The sequence below is a fragment of the Heterodontus francisci genome, chromosome 9 (assembly GCF_036365525.1).
Source record: "Heterodontus francisci isolate sHetFra1 chromosome 9, sHetFra1.hap1, whole genome shotgun sequence".
In the NCBI taxonomy this organism is placed as follows: Eukaryota; Metazoa; Chordata; class Chondrichthyes; order Heterodontiformes; family Heterodontidae; genus Heterodontus; species Heterodontus francisci.
In genome coordinates, this window is record NC_090379.1 from 16,791,818 (window position 1) to 16,811,688 (window position 19,871).

At 43.8% G+C, this 19,871-nt stretch overlaps 1 protein-coding gene across 1 annotated transcript in view; it reads right to left on the reverse strand.

Moving 5' to 3' along the window:
* Positions 1 to 19,871, reverse strand: part of LOC137373311 (neurexin-3-like) — an 883,651-nt gene that overhangs the window by 458,936 nt on the left and 404,844 nt on the right. The gene's annotated exons all lie outside the window — the stretch shown is intronic.

The following is a 19,871-nucleotide window of genomic DNA, read 5'->3' on the forward strand; positions in this document are numbered from 1 at the left end:
CTGCCTCTCGCTAATAAGTTTGTTTGTTTCCAAATGGGAGCAAATCCTGTCCCGAAGAATCCTCTCTAATAGTTTCCCTACCACTGACGTAAGGCTCACCGGCCTATAATTTCCTGGATTATCCTTGCTACCCTTCTTAAACAAAGGAACAGCATTGGCTATTCTCCAGTTCTCTGGGACCTCACCTGTAGCCAATGAGGATGCAAAGATTTTTGTCAAGGCCCCAGCAATTTCTTCCCTTGCCTCCCTTAGTATTCTGGGGTAGATCCCATCAGGCCCTGGGGACTTATCTACCTTAATGCTTTGCAAGACACCCAACACCTCCTCCTTTTTGATAATGAGATGACTGAGACTATCTGCACTCCCTTCCCTAGGCTCATCATCCACCAAGTCCTTCTCTTTGGTGAATACTGATGCAAAGTACTCATTTCGTACCTCGCCCATTTCCTCTGGCTCCACACATAGATTCCCTTCTCTGTCCTTGAGTGGGCCAACCCATTCCCTGGTTACCCTCTTGCTCTTTATATACGTATAAAAAGCCTTGGGTAAATTTCAAAGAGCGTCTTAAAAGAGGAGAGAGGGGTAGAGTGGCAGAGAGGTTTAGGGACGGAATTCCAGAGTTTATAGCCTAGCCACCTGCTAATGGTGGAGTGATTTAAATCAGGGATGCTCAAAAGGCCAGAACGAGAGAAGCGCAGATATCTTGGAAGGTTATAGGACAAGAGGAGATTACAGATAGGGAGGGATGAGGCATTTGAAAACAAGGATGAGAATTTTACAGAACATGAGTAAGCCATTCAACCCCTCGAGTCTGTTCAATTAGATCTGCACCTTAAACTCCATCTACATACCTTGGTTCCATAACCCTTGCCTAACAAAAAGTTATAATGACATAAATAATGTGTGTTTTTGCCCTTTCATTCTCCATGCCTCAACAAGTACATTTGCCAAACATTTTTCCAATGATAGTCATCTGAACATTGTAGTATATAATTTTTCTTTGCGATTGTAAATTATAGATTATCCAGCACACAAAAGAAAAAACACTCATATTCGAGAAAACATATGTAGCCTGGAGAAAGCATTTCTTCGGATGAAAATTTGATACTTGATACTGCAAACATCGCAGAGTAGAAAAATAGTATCTTTGCAGTTTCAAGCATTTGTGGAATTCTATTCAGCAGGGATATCACACTGCCTCCGGCAACAACAATGCACAGATCTGAATTTTTACAACCTTCCCACATTTGTTCAAGCCTAAGCATTTCTATTAAGAACATAAGAACTAGGAGCAGGAGTAGGCAATTCAGCCCCTCGAACCCCATTCAATACGATCATGGCTGATCTCATCTCGGTCTCAACTCCATTTTCCTGCCCGTTCTCCATAACCCTTCAACGCATTCCTAATTAAAAATCAGTCTATCTCTTCCTTAAATTTACTCATTGTCCCGGCATCCACTGCACTCTGGGGTAGCGAATTTCACAGACTCACGACCCTTTGAGAGAAGTAATTTCTCCTCATTTCTGTTTTAAATCTGCTACCCCTTAACCTAAAACTATGACCTCTCACTCTAGATTGCCCCACCTGAGGAAACATCCTCTCTACATCTACTTTGTCAATCCCCTTAATCATCTTATATACCTCAATTAGATCTTCTCTCATTCTTCTAAACTCTAGAGAGTAAAGGCCTAAACTGTTCAATCTCTCTTCATAAAACAAACCCCTCATCTCTGGAATCAATCTAGTGAACGTCCTCTGAACTGCCTCCAATGCAACTACATCCCTCCTCAAGTAAGGGGATCAAAACTGCACGCAATACTCCAGGTGCGGTTTCACCAATGCCTTGTACAGTTGCAGCAACACTTCCCTACTTTTATACTCTATTCCTTTAGCAATAAATGCCAGAATTCCATTTGCCTTCCTTATTACCTGCTGCACCTGCATACTAGTTTTCTGCATGAAGACACCCAGATCCCTCTGCACCGAAGCACTCTGAAGTTTCTCTCCATTTAGATAATTATTTGCCTTTCTATTCTTCTGACCAAAATGGATAACCTCACACTTATCTATGTTAAACTCCATTTGCCAAATTTTGGCCCATTCACCTAACCTATCCATATCCATTTGTAAATTTCTTATTTCTTTATTGCAACTTACTATCCAACCTATTTTAGTGTCATCTGCAAATTTGGCTATAGTACCTTCTATCCCTGCATCCAAGTCATTTATATAGATTGTAAATAGTTGGGGCCCGAGGACCTCACCCTGTGGCACCCCACTAGTTACATCTTGCCAACCAGAATAAGACCCATTTATCCCAACTCTCTGTTTTCTGTTGGTTAGCCAATCCTCTATCCAAGCTAATAAATTGCCCCTAACCCCATGTGATCTTAATTTGTGTATTAACCTTTTGTGTGGCACCTTATCAAATGCCTTCTGGAAGTCCAGATATACTACATCTACAGGATCCCCATTATCCACTTTGCTTGTTACATCTTCGAAGAACTCTAGCAAATTAGTCAAACACTATTTACCTTTCATAAAACCATGCTGACTCTGATGGATTGTGTTTTGACTTTCTAAATGTCCTGTTATTATTTCCTTAATAATGGATTCTAACAATTTCCCAACGACAGATGTTAACCTAACTGGTCTATAGTTTCCTACTTTCTGCCTCCCTCCCTTTTTGAATAAGGGCGTTATATTAGCATTTTTCCAATCCACTGGAACCTTTCCCGCATCCAGGGAATTTTGGAATATTATAACCAATGAATCCACTATCTCCGCTGCCACTTCCTTCAAGTGTAGGCCATCAGGCCCTAGGAACTTGTCTGCGTTCAATCCCAATAGTTTGCTCAGTACTTTTTCCCTAGTGATGATTGTTTTAAGTTCCTCCCTTCCTATAACCTCTGCATTACCTGTTACAATTGGGATGGTATTCCTGTCCTCCACCATGAAAACTGAGGCAAAATACTGATTTAGTCTCTCCGCCATTTCTGTGTTCCCCAGTCACAACCTCCAAGCGACCAACATTTACTTTAGCTACTCTCTTTCCTTTTATATACTTATCGGAGCTTTTGCTATCCGTTTTTATATTTTGCGCTAGTTTTCTTTCATAATTTACTTTTGCTCTTTTTATTACTTTTTTAGTAACCCTTTGTTGATCTTTAACAGTTTTCCAATCTTCCAGCCTGTCACTGGCCTTTGCAATATGGTGTGTCTTAGTTTTTGTCTTTATGTTATCCTTAACTTCCTTGCTTAGCCACGGATTTTTTTACCCCCTTACAATCTTTCTTCTTCTCTGGAATATATTTTAGTTGGGAGGAATTGAATATCTCCTTAAACATATGCCACTGCTCATCAACTGTCCTACCTTTTAGTCTTCCTGCCCAGTTCACTAGGTCCAAATCTGCCCTCATGCCTATGTAATTACTTTTGTTTAACTCCAGAACGCTAGTTTGGAACTCCAGTTTCTCGCCCTCAAACTGAATTTGAAATTCTAGCATGCTATGACCACTCTTCCCTGGAGGATCCTTAACTATGAGATCATTAATTAATCCCACCTCATTGCATAATACCAAATCTAGAATAGCCTGCTCCCGGGTTGTTTCCGCAACATATTGCTCCAGAAAACAATCTCTAATACATTCAATGAACTCTCCCTCGAGGCTACCCTTGCCAATTTGATTAATCCAGTCTAGATACATATTAAAATCACCCATGATTATTGTCATACCTTTCTTACAAGCCCCCAGTATTTCCTGGTTTATACTGTGCCCCACTGCGGAACTACTGTTTGGGGACCTTTAGATTACTCCCACCAGGGACTTCTTTCCCTTGCTATTTCTTATTTCCACCCAGACTGATTTTACGTCTTGATCTCCAGTGCCTATATCATTTCTCACTATAGCACTGATCTCTTACTTTACTAACAAAGCTCCTTTCCCTTCCTGCCTATCCTTCCAAAATACGAGTACCCTTGGATATTCAATTCCCAAACCTGGTTTCCCTGCAACCACGTCTCAGTAATGGCCACTAAATCATACCCATTCATCTCTACTTGCACTGTTAACTCATTAATTTTATTCCGAATGCTTCGTGCATTCAGATACAAAGCCTTTAAGTTCATTCCATTATCAAATTTCCCTACTCTTGTATGATTCATTGGTGCAATATGACGTTCAAACGTTCTGTCCCTACCTTTTATTTTCTGGTAACAATCAGCCTCATCACAAACTTGCACTCCTATCTTCTCCTTTAACTTTGACTTCCTAATTTTCCATGCAATTGAACCCTCCCCCCCCACTATTTAGTTTAAAGCCCTATCTACAGCCCTAGTTATGTGATTCGCCAGGACTCTGGTCCCAGCATGATTCAGATGGAGCCCGTCCCATTGGAACAGCTCCCTCCTTCCCCAGTACTGTTGTCAATGCCCCATGAATTCGAACCCATTTCTCCCACACCAATCTTTGAGCCACACATTTACCTCTTTAATCTTATTGACTCCGTGCCAATTAGCTTGTGGCTCAGGTAGTAATCCGGAGATTGCCACCTTTTTGGTTCACTTTTTAATTTAGTCCCTAGCTGCTCATATTCCCTCAGCAGAACCTCCATCCTCGTTCTACCTATATTGTTGGTACCTACGTGGACCATGACAACTGGATCTTTCCCCTCCCACTCCAAGTTCCTCTGCAGCCCTGATGAGATATCCTGAACCCTGGCACCAGGTAGGCAACATAGCCTTCGGGATTCTCGATCTTGGCCAGAGAGAACTGTCTATGCCCCTAACTATACTATCCCCGATTACGACTACATTTCTCTTTTCTCCCCCCATTTGAATGGCTCCCTGTACCATGGTGCTGTGGTCAGTTTGCTCATCCTCCCGACAGTCCCTGCTCTCGTCCACACAGGGAGCAAGAATCTCGAATCTGCTGAAAACAAGGACAAGGGCTGAGGTTCCTGCAACACTACCTCCTGGATCACTCTACCTGCCTCACTTATAGTCACACCCTCCTGTCCCTGACCACTGGCTGAATTCAAGGTAGTTAATCTAAGGGGTGTCACTGTCTCCTGAAACACAGCGTCCAGGTAACTCTCCCCCTCCCTGATGTATCGCAGTGTCTGAAGCTCAGACTCCAGCTCATCAATTCTGAGCTGGAGTTCCTTGAGCAGCCAACACTTGTTACAGATGTGGTCACTAGGAACCACAATGGGGTCAACCAGCTCTCATATCATGCTGGTACAACACATCGCCTGGCCCTGCATCTCTATTTTATTTAATTAGATTTTAATTTGTTTTTTAAATTTCTGACTGGTCTTTAGTTTTTAATCTGTAAAATATTTCTCCTATTCACCTTTAATCTGAAATCAATTTAGAATAGATAATTCAACTAGCAGTTACTTACCAACCAATGAACTAACGTTTTTCCTGTGATGTCACTCTTGGTATTTTTTCTCTCTGTTTTTACTCCCTTAAACTACCCTCTCTTTCTCAGGTCTCCGACTCTGTTCCTTTTGGCGCGCTTTGTAAAGCTCTGCTCCCACTGTGTTTTCTCTCTCTCTCACGTCTCCGACTCTGTTCCTTTTGGCGCACTTTTTAAAGCTCTGCTCCCACTGTGTTTTTTCTCTCTCTCTCTCTTCTTCAAAAGATATGCATAATAAAAGATGCTTTAGAAGAAAACAAAGAGAGAGAAACTTCTCCCTTATGTTAAAATTACAACATTCAAGTATTTAGGAAGTCCAGTCTGCAACATGTCATTCACTACAAAATTGTTCTTTACAGCTAGCTTCAAACTAGGAATTTAGCATTCGAGTGCAGACAACCATCTTGGAAGTTTTCAATGCAAGACGTGCATGGACACATATATGGCCTCGCCTGTTAATGGTTAGCCTTGTTAGGTCAGTTACGCTACAGTCCGTGAGGGAACACAATGGGTGGAATTTTATGCTGTCCCCTGTGGCAGGGTTGGAAGCGGGAGGAGCATAACATTGGGTCGGATAGTGCCACCACCATCCCACCTCCACTAAAATTTAATCTGAGGCAGGAAGACCTGTGAACGGCCTTCCGGTCCTGACAACAATTGAGGCCCTTAACTGGGCAATTAACCCCCAATTCAGGGCCTCTTCTCTCCACAGCTGCGATTAGCTATGTGGCAGGTGGCCCCGTCACTGTATGGGAAGCACAGCAGAAAAAACCACGCGAGCTGCTTCCCGGATCCAGGGGGTGGGGTGGAGGGCCCTTGTTTAAAGGTACTTCATGCCTGAACGAGGGATATGGCATCAGGAAGGATGGGGGCCCGCTGACCCTTAACCCACGAGACCCGTCCCACCCTGACCTGACTTACCTGAGGCCTGGTTCCAGCAATGCTCCTCAGACTCTGGTAGGTGCACCTGCCGTCACTGCCCCCATGGTGGCACTGCAGCTGTTGGCCTCTGATTGGCCAGCAGCTCTGCAAGGGCGGGACTTCCAGCAACAGTGCCCTTGATCCTCTGGAAGGCCCGGCACTGTCCGCTTAAGTGCCTAATTGGCACTAAATTCGGCGAGCCTTCTGGAACAGAGGCAGCGCAGGGATCTTGGCGTCTGTTTCTCCAGACGTCAAGACCCCCGCTACCAGGACAAAATTCCCCTCAATGTGACTTTCGCATTGCATCAACATGCACAGCACCGCAATGGCTGCTGCTCCAAGTGCAGTGTGAACCTTTTTAAGCAGCGTTGGTCCACTTTGCGGAGACAGTCTTACAACACCAGGACTTCATGCTGGCTGCAGTATAACTGAAAAAGGCAGTGCAATTGACTATCTTTGCGTCTCTAATGTTAATCAACGAGCAACGGGCTTGTCTCTTCTTTACCATAAAATTTCAATGGTACTAAGCCAGATGTATACTTTAAGGAAAGTACAATGCGGTCCCAGTTCAGCAGTGCCCCATTGAACCGTCCTCATAAGGTTATCTGGAAGGTCAAGCACTAGCAGCTAGCGAAGATCTGGTATTTGCACTTGCAGTACTGCCATTTTTCTCCAACAACTTGCATTTATATAGTGTCTTTACCACAGCAAAATGTGCCAATGCACTCCACAGCAGCATTAACAAAGTTTAGCACCGAGCCACAGGGAAGATGTTAGAAGAGATGACTAAAAGCTTGGTCAGAAAGGTAGTTTTTAAAGGAGCATCGAAAGGAAGAGAGAGGTCGAGAGGCAGGGAATTCTAGAGCTAAGGCCTAAGCAGCTGAAGGTACCACCACCAGTGGTGAGGCAATGGAAATCAGAGATGCACAGGAGGCCTGGATAGGAGAAATGCACATATCTCAGAGGGTTGTAGGGCTGAAGTAAGTTACAGAGATAGGGAGGGGTGAGATCATAGAGGGAATTGGAAACGAGGTTGAGGATTTTAAATCTGAGGTGTTGCCAGACTGGAAGCCAATGTTTTTCTTTTACTGTTGTGTGGCAACATACTAATTCCAAGCATTTATATTGTTGCTGGTGCCACTGACTTGCTGCGAGGAATCTGCCAAAACCAATTCAGTATGGGCTCACGTGAAAGAGATTATGCAGTAGTGCCAAGATATTCTGTTCTCCTTTATATACTTTCTTTCAGTGTTTCTTTTTAAAAACAGAGGCACAAAAGGTTTATTATGGTCTTTGGCTCTCATACGAACTAGCCTCAAATGTCCCAAGAGTTAGAAATGTTTAATGCTGCCATCCAAAAATCTCTGGGTGTTCACAATGTTGATAGATGATCTATAGACTATTTTTTATTTTACGAGAAAAGGTGAACCAGGCAGTTCTACAATAATTGTTGAGAGTCAATGCCCAGGGTATATTCGTCAAAATATCAAAGGCGACAATGACACAGTCCTAAAGAGCAGAGGAAGACAGTGAATGAGGAGAGCAGTTCCTGTGCGTTAACTTTTTTCTGGCTTGCTGTTCTATTTTTAGCGAGCTGAAACATTCTGTGACCATTTCCTGAATGAGGCTCATTAGTGTACCAGATTTAATGCAAAAATATTTCAATGCACGCTGAGAACACTTCAGCAGTATTTGTGCTGGCTTTGCTTTTTTTTTTTAACTTTGTGCGCCCATATGGTGTGGCAGCAAGGGAAGCATCACGGGTGCATAACTTTAATAGTCTTTCAAAGCATTTTTTTTGTGCGTGATCCTTTAAAATGGTAATTCTTTTTTGCTGAACTATATTTCAGAAATGTGGTTCATTTTATTTTTGGAAACAATCTGGTGATCATTTTGCACTCTGTTTATTTTTAAAGCACCTCAATAGATTTTTTAAAAAATGGTTGAGATGGTACATGATGAAAGGTGGCATGCTGGGAAGATCAGCAGATGCCAGACCATTCTGCAGAACTTGGTGCACCAACCTGACAATGACCCAACTTGCTACAAATCAACAGGACAGAGCATGGTCATCCCCAGCCAGGCCACCTGCGGCACAAGCACAACACAGGGATGGCACAAATTGCCCTCATCGGATTTGCGTTTGGCTTGTCCAAGCTATCACTGCAATACGGTATGGTATCCAATGCATTAGTTACCACTTTTACTGTCACTGAATACCATGCCCAAATGTCACTACAATGGGACATTTCCCAAAGTTCAGGGAGTCACTAACGGCTATCAGTGTCCAATCTGAAACTACTAGAAGAGAAGAATTTGGCACGGCTTTCAGCTGTATACTGCATCGTGACCATATGCTACGTTGAAGGCTGGGTATATTCAAAATGCAATGATAGAGCTGCAAGATTGCAAGTTTGGCATGATCCAAGCAGTAACATGGAACAGGTCGACAGTCTATACTTTATGAAATGTGTAATTTATGTGGTCTTGTTGGTTAGTCATACTTTGCATGATTCCTTAACGAATGCCATTTTTGCATACGATTGTATCCAAATCCTGTAGGTAAGGTAGACATTTCAATCTGGTTGCCACCACCTGCAAGGACATGGTGCACTATTAGCCTTTGGAATGCCAAACAAGGCAAGCTCCCCTGACATACACCACGCAGAAAAAAGTCCACTTCATCAACCACAAAGAACGTCGACAACAGTGCCAAAGCTGCCCCCACACTTTGCTTGGAAGATTGGCTGGCTGGCAGGCAGAAAACAGAAAGTATGCACAAATGGGTCCTTTTCTGATTGGTAGGATGTGACGAGTGGAGGTCTGTGCTGGGGCCTCAACTTTTTACAATTTAGGTCAATGACTTAGATGAGGGGGAACAATGGCATGGTAGCTAAATTTGCAGATGATGCAAAGATAGGTAGGAAAGTATGTTGGGCGGCACAGTGGCGCAATGGTTAGCACCGCAGCCTCACAGCTCCAGCGACCCGGGTTCAGTTCTGGGTACTGCCTGTGCGGAGTTTGCAAGTTCTCCCTGTGACCGTGTGGGTTTTCGCCGGGTACTCCGGTTTCCTCCCACAGCCAAAGACTTGCAGGTTGATAGGTAAATTGGCCATTATAAATTGCCCCCAGTATAAGTAGGTGGTAGGGGAAGGTGGGGATGTGGTAGGAATATGGGAATAATGTGGGATTAGTATAAATGGGTGGTTGATAGCCGGCGCAGACTCAGTGGGCCGAAGGGCCTGTTTCAGTGCTGTATCTCCAAATAAATAAACTAAATAAATAATACATTCCGTTTAATTTAGAGAAGCCCATCGCATCTGTCATGATAGCTATTGGAAAACAAAATGCGCCAGCGCAAATACAAAATAAAACATTCTCACCATGGCAGACTACAACCATGCAGCAATCTATCTGGGAGTATACCAAACAGGTTTAACTACTTGAAGCTGGAAAGTGAAACAAGGGCAGAAAATACTGGAAACACTCAGCAGCTCAGTTTTTGTTTGTGGAGCCAACAGATAAATTAATGTTAACTTATCTTTTCACTGGTGCAGAACGATCTGCTGGGTTCTTCCAGCATTTCCATCTTTGTAACCCGCTTGGAATTTGCTCGAGATTGAAGACATCACCCAAACTTCTTCATGGGATTATGAACATTATAGTCATCACAATGGATGTACTGTTCTTTCCATTGTATCTGCTATGAAAACGCTGACACAATAGCCAATGTTAAGTTAAACAGGGAGCTGTTATGAAATGATATGCTATCCATCCTAAGGGTAGTAACCACGCAAACCCCATTACAGACTGGCCATGGATATTTTGCTTCCACTTTAGTGACTGAACATACCAATATCTAAATCACATGGGACTTCAAAAAAACATTTTAAAAATTTTCTATATAATTTTGAGTATAAGAGAAAGACACAAATACCTACCAAGTATGAAATCACTTGAAAGTAATATGTACACACATATGCATAGGCTGCACCCACCCACACAGGATACAGTAATGTACTAATCCTGGATTAGCAACTCAGAAGTGGCGAGTTATTTTTAATTGTTCATGGCATGTGAGCAGAGCTGGCTAGGCCAGCACTTGCTGCCCATCCCCAAATACCCTTGAGAAGGTGGTGATGAGCCACCTTCTTAAACCTCTGCAGTCCTTGGGGTGTAGGTACACCCACTGTGGTGTTAGGGAGGGAGTTCCAGGATTTTGACCCAGTGACAGTGCAGGAATGGCGATATAGTTCCAAGTCAGGGTGATGTGTGACTTGGAAGGGAGCTTTCAGGTGGTGGTGCTGTTGCTATGTGTCTGATGCCCTTGTCCTTCTGGGTGTTAGAGGTTGTGGGTTTGGAAGGCTCTTTTGAAACAACCTTGGTAAGTTGCTGCAGTGCATCATGTAGATGGTACACACTGCTGCCGCTGTGCGTCGGTGGTGGATGGAGTGAATGTTTGTGGATGGGGTGCCGATCAAACTGGCTGCCTTGTCCTGGATGGTGTCGAGCTTCCTGTGTGTTGTTGGAGCTTCACTCATCCAGGTAAGTGGAGAGTATTCCATCACACTCCTGACTTGTGCCTTGTAGATGGTGGAAAGGCTTTGGAAAGTCAGGAGGTGAGTTACTTGCCACAGAATTCCCAGCTTGTGACCTGCTTTTGTAGCCACAGTATTTATGTAGCTGGTCCAGTTCAGTTTCTAGCCAATGGTGACCCCCAGGATTTTGACGGTAGGGGATTCAGGAAGGGTAGTGTCGTTGAACATCAAGGGGAGATAGTTAGATTCTTTTTTGTTGATCATTGCCTGCAACTTGTGTGGCGTGAATGTTACTTGTCACTTATCAGCCCAAGCCTGAATGTAGCCCAGGTCTTGCATATGAGAGCTTGGACTGCTTTGTTGAGAGAAGCCATGAATGGTACTGAATACTGCGCCATCAGTGAACATCCCCTGATGATGGTTGGGCCTAGGACACTGCCAACAGGAACTCTTGCAGTGATGTTCGAGGACTGAGATGATTGGCTTCCAACAACCACAACCATCTTCATTCGTGCTAGGTATAACGCCAGCCAGTGGAGAGCTTTCCCTTTGATTCCCATTGACTTCAGTTTTGCTCACACTCCTTGACGCCACACTCCGTCAAATGCTGCCTTGATGTCAAGAACAGTTGCTCTCACCTCACCTCCAGAGTTCAGCTCTTTGATCCATGTTTGGACCAAGGCTGTAATGAGGTCTGGTGCCGAGTAACCCTGGCAGAACCCAAACTGAGCAGGATATTGGCAAGTGCCACTTGCTACCACTGTCGACAGCACCTTCCATCACTTTGCTGATGTTTGAGAATAGGTTGATAGGGTGGTGATTGGTCGTGAGTTCAAATCCCACCAAGGCACGTTCAATTGCATTCAATAAATCATCTTATTTGTGGGCTGGCACCAGAAAGAAAATGACTATGACCAGCTGAACAATTGTAAAAACCCAACTGGTACACAGGCATTCTTCAGGAACGGGAACCTGAAACCCCTAACCAATTTATCCTACATATCATTGACCCTTCATGCCCTTATTGAGCCTCTCAGCTCAGGGAAACTACACTTTGGGAATAATTGCAGCCTCACCAATTTTGTACACATCCCAGAGACAAATATTTTTTATAAAAAGTGCACAAACTCTGACTGTTGAGTGCACTAACTTGATCCCACTGTGCCATTACACAATAGCCCAAAAGGAAGATGAGGTTGCCAAGAAATCAAAATGTCGGAATCTAATGTGTTCTACATATGTAATTTAATATAATCTGGTGTAATATCTCAGTCAGTCACTGCAGATTGCATTCTAGTGATCCTACAAGAATTTAATCATAAATTAAATCTTTCAGTGAAAGCATCAAATAACAACTACATGTAGCAGCGTGGCCGTCAACACCTTGGTTAGCTCCACTGATGTAAAAACCGGCCGATCTTTAACACTACGTTAGTATTAATGTTTATCACAAAAACAGTCTGTTTACAGTATAATAGATAATGAAAGAGTGGGAATGACTATAATACAAATAATCTCTAATTTCTGGATGGCTATAAATCATTTGAGCATATTTCTTGTGGTGTAAGTGTCCACCTGAACCCACAATTAGATCCGTTTTTTGAATTAATTTCCACCTACCAATTTTCTATATCCATCAATTATCCACATTGAAATCAACTGGGAAAAGCTGGGACAGAAAACAACGAGAGATAGAGCCCCTGCATAAACTACCCACTGAAACCTAATTTTGTTTACAAGTAAGAACAAATTCATACTAAGCCCCCCATAGAGCTGCAGTATTGAAACTCAGAAATGTCATAAACAATGGGAGGATAGTAACAGGAGGACATAGACTAGCGAGGGTGGAGGACACATAGCATATGAAAGTTAATGCTGCAAACTGACATATTTGGATAGGAAGAATGAGGAGAGGCAATATAAACCAAATGGTACAATTTTATAAGGGATGCAGGAACAGAGGGACCTGGACATGGTATGTACAGAATTCCCTGAAGGTGCTAGGATAAGTTGAGAAGGCGGTTTTAAAAAAAAAGCATACAAGGTTCTTGGCCTTATTAGTAGAGGCAGAGAGTACAAAAGCAAGGAAATTATGCTAAACCTTTATAAGCCACTCGTAAGTCCTCAGCTGAAGTACTGGGCTCAATTTTATAAGCTTCTGGCAGCAGGCAAAGAAAATGACGCCAAAGAGCCGCCGCGGTTCCAAGTGCAGCGGCTCATTTAAATAGCTGGCGCAGGCCGACCCCCGCCCCCTCCCCCACCCCCACCAAGAACACGTGGAGGGCATGGGCTGTCCGTCCCCGGCAATGGTGTCATCTACCTGTGCGCATGTGCTGGCGTCACTTTAAAAGGGCTGTCAGCCCTACCGGGACACTTAGATATTTAAAGTGAAATCGAATTTTAAAATAAATAAATGCCTTTCTTTTGCCCCTCTCCCACCCCATCAATATCAATTACATTAACTATTTCCCCTTCCCCCCCCCCCCCAAAACACTTATCCTCACAATCTGACCAACCCCCCAAACTGCACAAACGATAAACTATAACCCTTCCCACCATCCCCGACACCCATGACGTTCATTTGACCTGTCCCCTCCCCCACCCCCCAACACCACAGTGAGAAACATACCTCCCCACCAGTATCGCGCCTCGTTACCCTGGACGAGGATCCGAAGGCATGGCTATGCCGGACGCCAGGGTGAAGATCGCGACGGTATTTCAGGAGGCGACGGGAGACTCATTAATTTAGGTGATTTAATTTATTTAAATATTTAAATGGCGGCCCCATCGCCAAGTGGTGGGGGGGGGGGGGTCACCATGAGGCCTCACCACCACTGGCAATATCGGGCCGGGCCCTGCCGGGGTCAAAGTCCATGGCAGGCCTCATCCGGGGCCATCTTCATGCCCACCTCCCCCCCCACCCCCCTCTTCCCCCCCAGTCATGGATCGCGATGTCGAGGCCTCTATAGAATCCAACCCACTGTGTTCAAATCAGGGCACCGCACGTTGGGAAGGATGTTCATGCCTTGGGAAGGGCACAGAGGAGATTTCCAAGAATGGTACAAGTAATGACAGACTTCAGTTGTATGGAGAAACTGGAGAAATTGAGTTTATCTTCCTTAGAGCAGAGAAGGTTAAGGGGAAATTTAAAGAGGTGTTCAAAATTATGCAAAGTAAATAAGGAGAAATCGTTTCCACTGGCGGAAGTATTGGTAAGCAGAGGTCATAGATTTAAGGTAACTGGCAAAAGAACCAGAGGGGAGATGAGGAGTCTTTTTTTTTACACAGCCAGTTGCTATGATCTGAAATGCACTGTTTGAATGGGTGGTGGAGCCAGATTCAACAGTAACTTTCAAAGGTGAATTGGAAAAGAAAAGATTTGCAGGAATACAGGTAAAGAGCGGAGGCGTGGGTCTAATCGGATACCTCTTTCAAAAACCTGGCACAGGCATGATGGGTCAAATGGTCTCCTATGCTGTTTGATCACTCAGAGGCCACAAGGATGGTTCATGCTGGTGTAGGAAATGGAAAAATTCATACTGTTGCAGCACAAGATGTTCTGATGCTCGGGTCAGGGCAGGATGGAGGGAGCATTACTATAGATTTAGTATCTACTGGGTCTAGACAATGCTTAATGATATTGGGTGCCCAAAGTGAAAGTGTGTTTCATTCTCTGAACACCAACATCGCTCACCTTGACAAATAGAAAAAAAAGGCTGGCTTGCTAGTTGAATAATCCCTTTCTTACAGCTCTGTTGCTGCAAACTCTTGCCTGAAAACCTGTTTTGTAAAACTAACATTTAAGACCTGTTGGCAGGCTGCCAACTGGGAAATCAATTCCCGACAGACTGGATCTCTTCACCACACAGGGTCATAATGTTAGGGAAAATGAGGTTTTTCAAAAAAAAATTGCTTTACCAGACACTAGAGACAGCCTCCAAAATGGCAGGGTGGGATTGAGATCCCAGTAAATCACAAGCAGCAGAAGCAGCCAGGAATAGAAGTAGGCCATTCAGCCCTTCGAGCCAGTTCCACCAACAGGAGGATGCCAGCAGTCATTCAGAGTTTCACAGCCAAGGTTGACTAACCCTCCCACAATAACAGCAAGAGTAGCAATACCAAAATTGTTTTAATTTAGATTGCAGTGAATATGATCGACAATTTATTCCCACTGTCTTGGGATCACCTAACCACTTCTCGATTTATCTGACCTTCTCTTCTATGGCCAACCTTAGTGGTGTCCTCCATGCTGTTGGCCTTCACCAATATTTCTCAAATTTAAAGAAAAATAATCAGTCCTTGAAAAATTTGCCAAAAATATATTGAACCAAGATTATTCAGTCAAGGGTTAAGTTTTTTTTGCAAACTTGTTGCCTTATGCAGGTCTTTGAAATCCAGTAGAACGCAATAAACACTTCAAGGCATGTCACAGATCATTAAGTGGTATAAATGCTGAAACGCTATCAATTTATAGGGTAATGTTATGAGACATAAAGCCATGAGACAGCACACACACCACTAAGCTTTCAGCCAAAGGAAAAGCCGAGAGGTTGTCCCATATTTCTTCGCTAAATTGGCTTCAGTCAAACTAACTTACATTAGACACCGTTTGTGTCCCATGGAAATTCAAAACTGCTGCACACCAGTGCCTCTTCATTGAAGACTTGAGTGGTAATGCAATGCCCAAAGCAACACAGTAAGAAAAAGTCATTTAGACTATCATGTCTGATCCATCCAGTGATCCTATATGGTTATTCTAGACTATGGACTTCTCTTCCACTAGGGACTCAATGATCAGAGATGGTTATAGTGTTTGATCAGGTCAGTAAACTACTCATTTGCTCTTGCAGGGAGCCGGCACAGACACGATAGGCCGAATGGCCTCCTTCTGTACTGTAACGATTCTATGTCTTGGACTGACTGGATTCCATCTGGAGGGAAGGGAAGGCATGGAAGACAATAATGTTCTATCACAGGACAATCAAAAAGGGATAATAGCAACGAGGGAAACTACTTATGATGGCGTCAAACATCTTTCGCTGGACAGACAGCAGTGGAAGAAATGGGTTGGCTCATGTGCTACATGGAAAATGAGACTTTAAAGTAAAACTGAACTTCTCTCCCACACCTCCTGTTGCCCCCTAATTTAAGGATAACCAATTTCCATTCCCAATCGTCTTGAAAACAAAAAGCCAGCAATATTAAAAATCTCTAACTCTCAACGCTCCATAATCCCTTAAACCGAGCAAATACAAAAGCATTTCCAAACTCAAATCACTGGTATTGCAGCCACAAGATGACTTTAATCGATGAACCTGTGAGCATAATTAGATTAATTCAAGATGAAAGTAATGCAGCTAAAACATATACCTTGCCTGGTTTGCACTCCCAGTTGGATAAGTTAGAAGGTTAATTCAATAAAATAACATATAATCTGTGCTTAAATCTTAAAATAGGAGGTAAATGAGGGGCGAGGAAAAACAAAGTAAACGTTAAATTTAGTTCTTAATTTATCATATGGAAAAGGTAGGCTTAACTACACAAATCCACCATGTTTCATGCCGATGAACACACTGCAATGGACCCCTTGGGCATGGACTAGTGAGGGGAGGGGGGGGGGGGCCATAGAATTGCAATGGGAGTTGGGTGGGGAGGGGGGAGGGGTTCGAGGGCCCATCATCTTCCTCTCGCCAAGCCTTCGGGGGCGGGCTAGGTCAACAGTGGCCTTCCCGCCCAGAGGTTAATTGAGGCCCTTAAGAGGTCTATTAGCAGCCACTTCAAGGCCTCTTCCCACCACTGCAGGAATTATGCCAGTGGAGGGGCTTGGGGGGAGCCCTCCTCCATGGGCAATCTGTGGCCCATGGAGGGTCCCCAGCGGAAAACAACCCACCTCCCTGAACAGCACCCTCCCCCCATCGCTGGATACTGGCCCCGTTGATCCAGCCTCACTTACCTTGGGTCTGGGTCTCCAATGATTGGCCTGGTGTAGTATCGGCAGTGCCCATCACTCCCAGTGACACTGCCAATACTACTGAGTTTCCAGCCCTCTGATTGGCTGGCGGCTCTTGGACATGGGATCCCCATCTTTAAAGGGACAAGGATCCCGGCACCAGTCTGTTAATTGCCCAAGCGCCATTAAATAGAGCCGGGAGGGAGCTCTGAATGGCTGAGGTGAGATTACCTTTGCTTTCTCGGCCTGGTGCTGGGAGCTCCGCCGGCTCCACTAAACACAGCCCATGTGCAGCGTATTACTTATCAAACAGTTATTTTACTAAGAAATGTCATTTCTAAATTATAAGACTCGGATGGTATGAACAAGATATAAGGGAGGATTGAGAAGTCTACCAAAAAACAACCCAAATATCATTTGTTGGGATGTTTCGGTAAATAAAAATTGCCGTTTATCCTTGGTTTCCTGTTTCAACATCATAGAGAGTCACAGAGTTATACAGCACAGAAACAGACCCTTCAGCCTATCGTGGCCGTGCTGGCCATCAAGCACCTATATATTCTAATCCCTTTTTCCAGCATTTGGCCCATAGCCTTGTATGCTATGGCATTTTAATTGCTCATCTAAATACTCCTTAAATGTTGTGAAGGTTCCTGCCTCTACCACCACTTCAGGCAGTGTATTCCAGATTCCAACCACCCTCTGGGTGAAAATTGTTTTCCTCAAATCCCCTCTCAACCTCCTACCCCTTACCTTAAATCTATGCACCCTGGTTATTGACACCTCCGATAAGGGAAAAAGTTTCTTCCTATCTATGCCCTTCATAATTTTGTATACCTCAATCAGGTCCCCCCTCAGCCTTCTCTGCTCTATGGAAAACAACCCTAGCTTCTCTTCAAAGCTGAAATGCTCCAGCCCAGGCAACATCCTGGTGAATCTCCTCTGTACCCTCTCCAGTGCAATCACATCCTTCCTATAGTGTATTGGTGAAAATCCTGAGTATGGTTCTCAATACTCCATTTCCCGTTTGAAATATAAGTAGGCACTTCTAAGATGACAAAGAACTGCAACATATGAAATTGATGGGGAGGAATAAAGACCAGTTGGTGCATCAAGCCTGCTGCACACCATGATGGCCAGAACATCAAAGCTAGAGACTTCGGCCCTCCCTTCTCCACACCTCCCATGTAAACTCCTAGAAAAGGCAAAAATACACACTAATTCAATTTTGTTTAAAGAAAATGATTGCTTTTTATCCTAATGGTATACACCATACCACAAATTAGTGACATACAAGTTCAATCTGACCGTACTATTTGCAATGTTCAATACTTGGTAGATGCTGAAAGGAGAGGAAGTTTAGGTGGGAGTATAATCTTGTGTTACTCATGCATTAATCTTCATCCCCCAATGTTCTCCCCACATCGAGAGGATAGGGTACATCACCAGCAAAGGGCTTTTAAAATCACAGGCAAAAAACAAATTCTCAAATTACAGAAGGATGTTCTAACCGCAACAGAAATTAAGCAAATCCAGAGACTCAGGTCACACACCACCTCTCATCAACAGTCAGCAAACTGTTGCTTGTCAAGGCAGGCAGCTGAGGGAAACAAATAGAGGCACCTTTGGGAAAAGTGACAGGGAAGGAGAAATGGTCCCTACCAATTCATCCTTTGACAACTCCCCTATGAGACATCACCCTCTGACGGCTTCCTCCATTTTGTGTGGGAGACTTTTCTATTTGTTTTTGTTGAATTTATTAGCCCTTGGAGTAACGATATATCCATTACCTACAAAATGAATGCTCAATCTTCATTACTGCCACACTAACTTTGGACTGCTTCTTTTACAAGTATTCACATACTAAACATTAAATTTAACACAGGGAAGTAATTGGGCGAGGATTTCGGCACTATGAGGCATGGGAGATGGCGGCATAGTGGTAATGTCACTGAACTAGTAATCCAGAGGTCCAGGTTAATGCCCTGCAGGTATGGCTTCAAATCCTACCATGGTAACTGGTAGAATTTAAATTCAATTAATTAATAAATACCGGGAATTGAACACATAGTCTCAATAATGCTGCCATGAAACTATCAATTGCTGTAAAAAGCCCCACCTGGTTCACTAATGTCCTTCAGGGAAGAAAATAGGCTGCCCTTACCTGGTCTGGCTTACGTGTGATTTGAGATCAACAGCAATGTGGTTGACTCTTAACTGCCCTCTGAAATGGCCTAGCAAGCCACTCAGTTGTCAAGGGCAATTGGGGATCCAATGCCCACATTCCATGAAAGAATAAAGAAAAATATGCTCTGGTCAGTTGCCTGCCTGATTCCATGATTCCAGTGGGATGAGGAAGCAGAATGTTGAGCAGCAGGAGGCTTTCGATGGGAACTGTGCAGTCAGTCTGCAGAACTCAGGAGAGGGGCTTACAGGAGGTCTTTGCAATTGGGAAGAGCAGTGAGGAAGGAGGGACTCATTAACATTTGGACTCCAAGTGGAAGCCTTTTCTCTACAACTACCCTATCAAACGCTTTCATTATCTTAATTTTGCAGCCCGATTGCATAAATAAAAAAGGACCCTGCCAGCTTCCAACTGCTGCCCTCTCAAAAGAAGAGGTTAAAATTGAAGATAAAGGGAAGGACGCAGAACACAGTTGGAGGATAAATCTCCTGGCCATTTTTGAGGTCAGGGTTAAAATTACCCATCATTTCTGAGAAATAATTCCAACTGATTCAAAGCACGTGGATAATCTGTTTTAGCAATTAGGTAGCATTTACAATCCCAGAACACAGTGATCTCTATTTTTAAAAAAAATTCACTCTTGGGATGTGAGCATCACTGGCAAAGCCTCTCCACTAGAATGCCCATCTCACCTTCCCTGACTCTTGCTACTGGGGGGGGCAGCGGTTGGAGGACCATCCTGGCCATCTCCATAGCTCCCTCCTCCATGGCGGTCACAATTTACAAATGGGGCAACTCTCTTCCTGTCAGCGCCCTTTCTGCAGCAATTTTTTTTATTTGTTCATGGGACGTG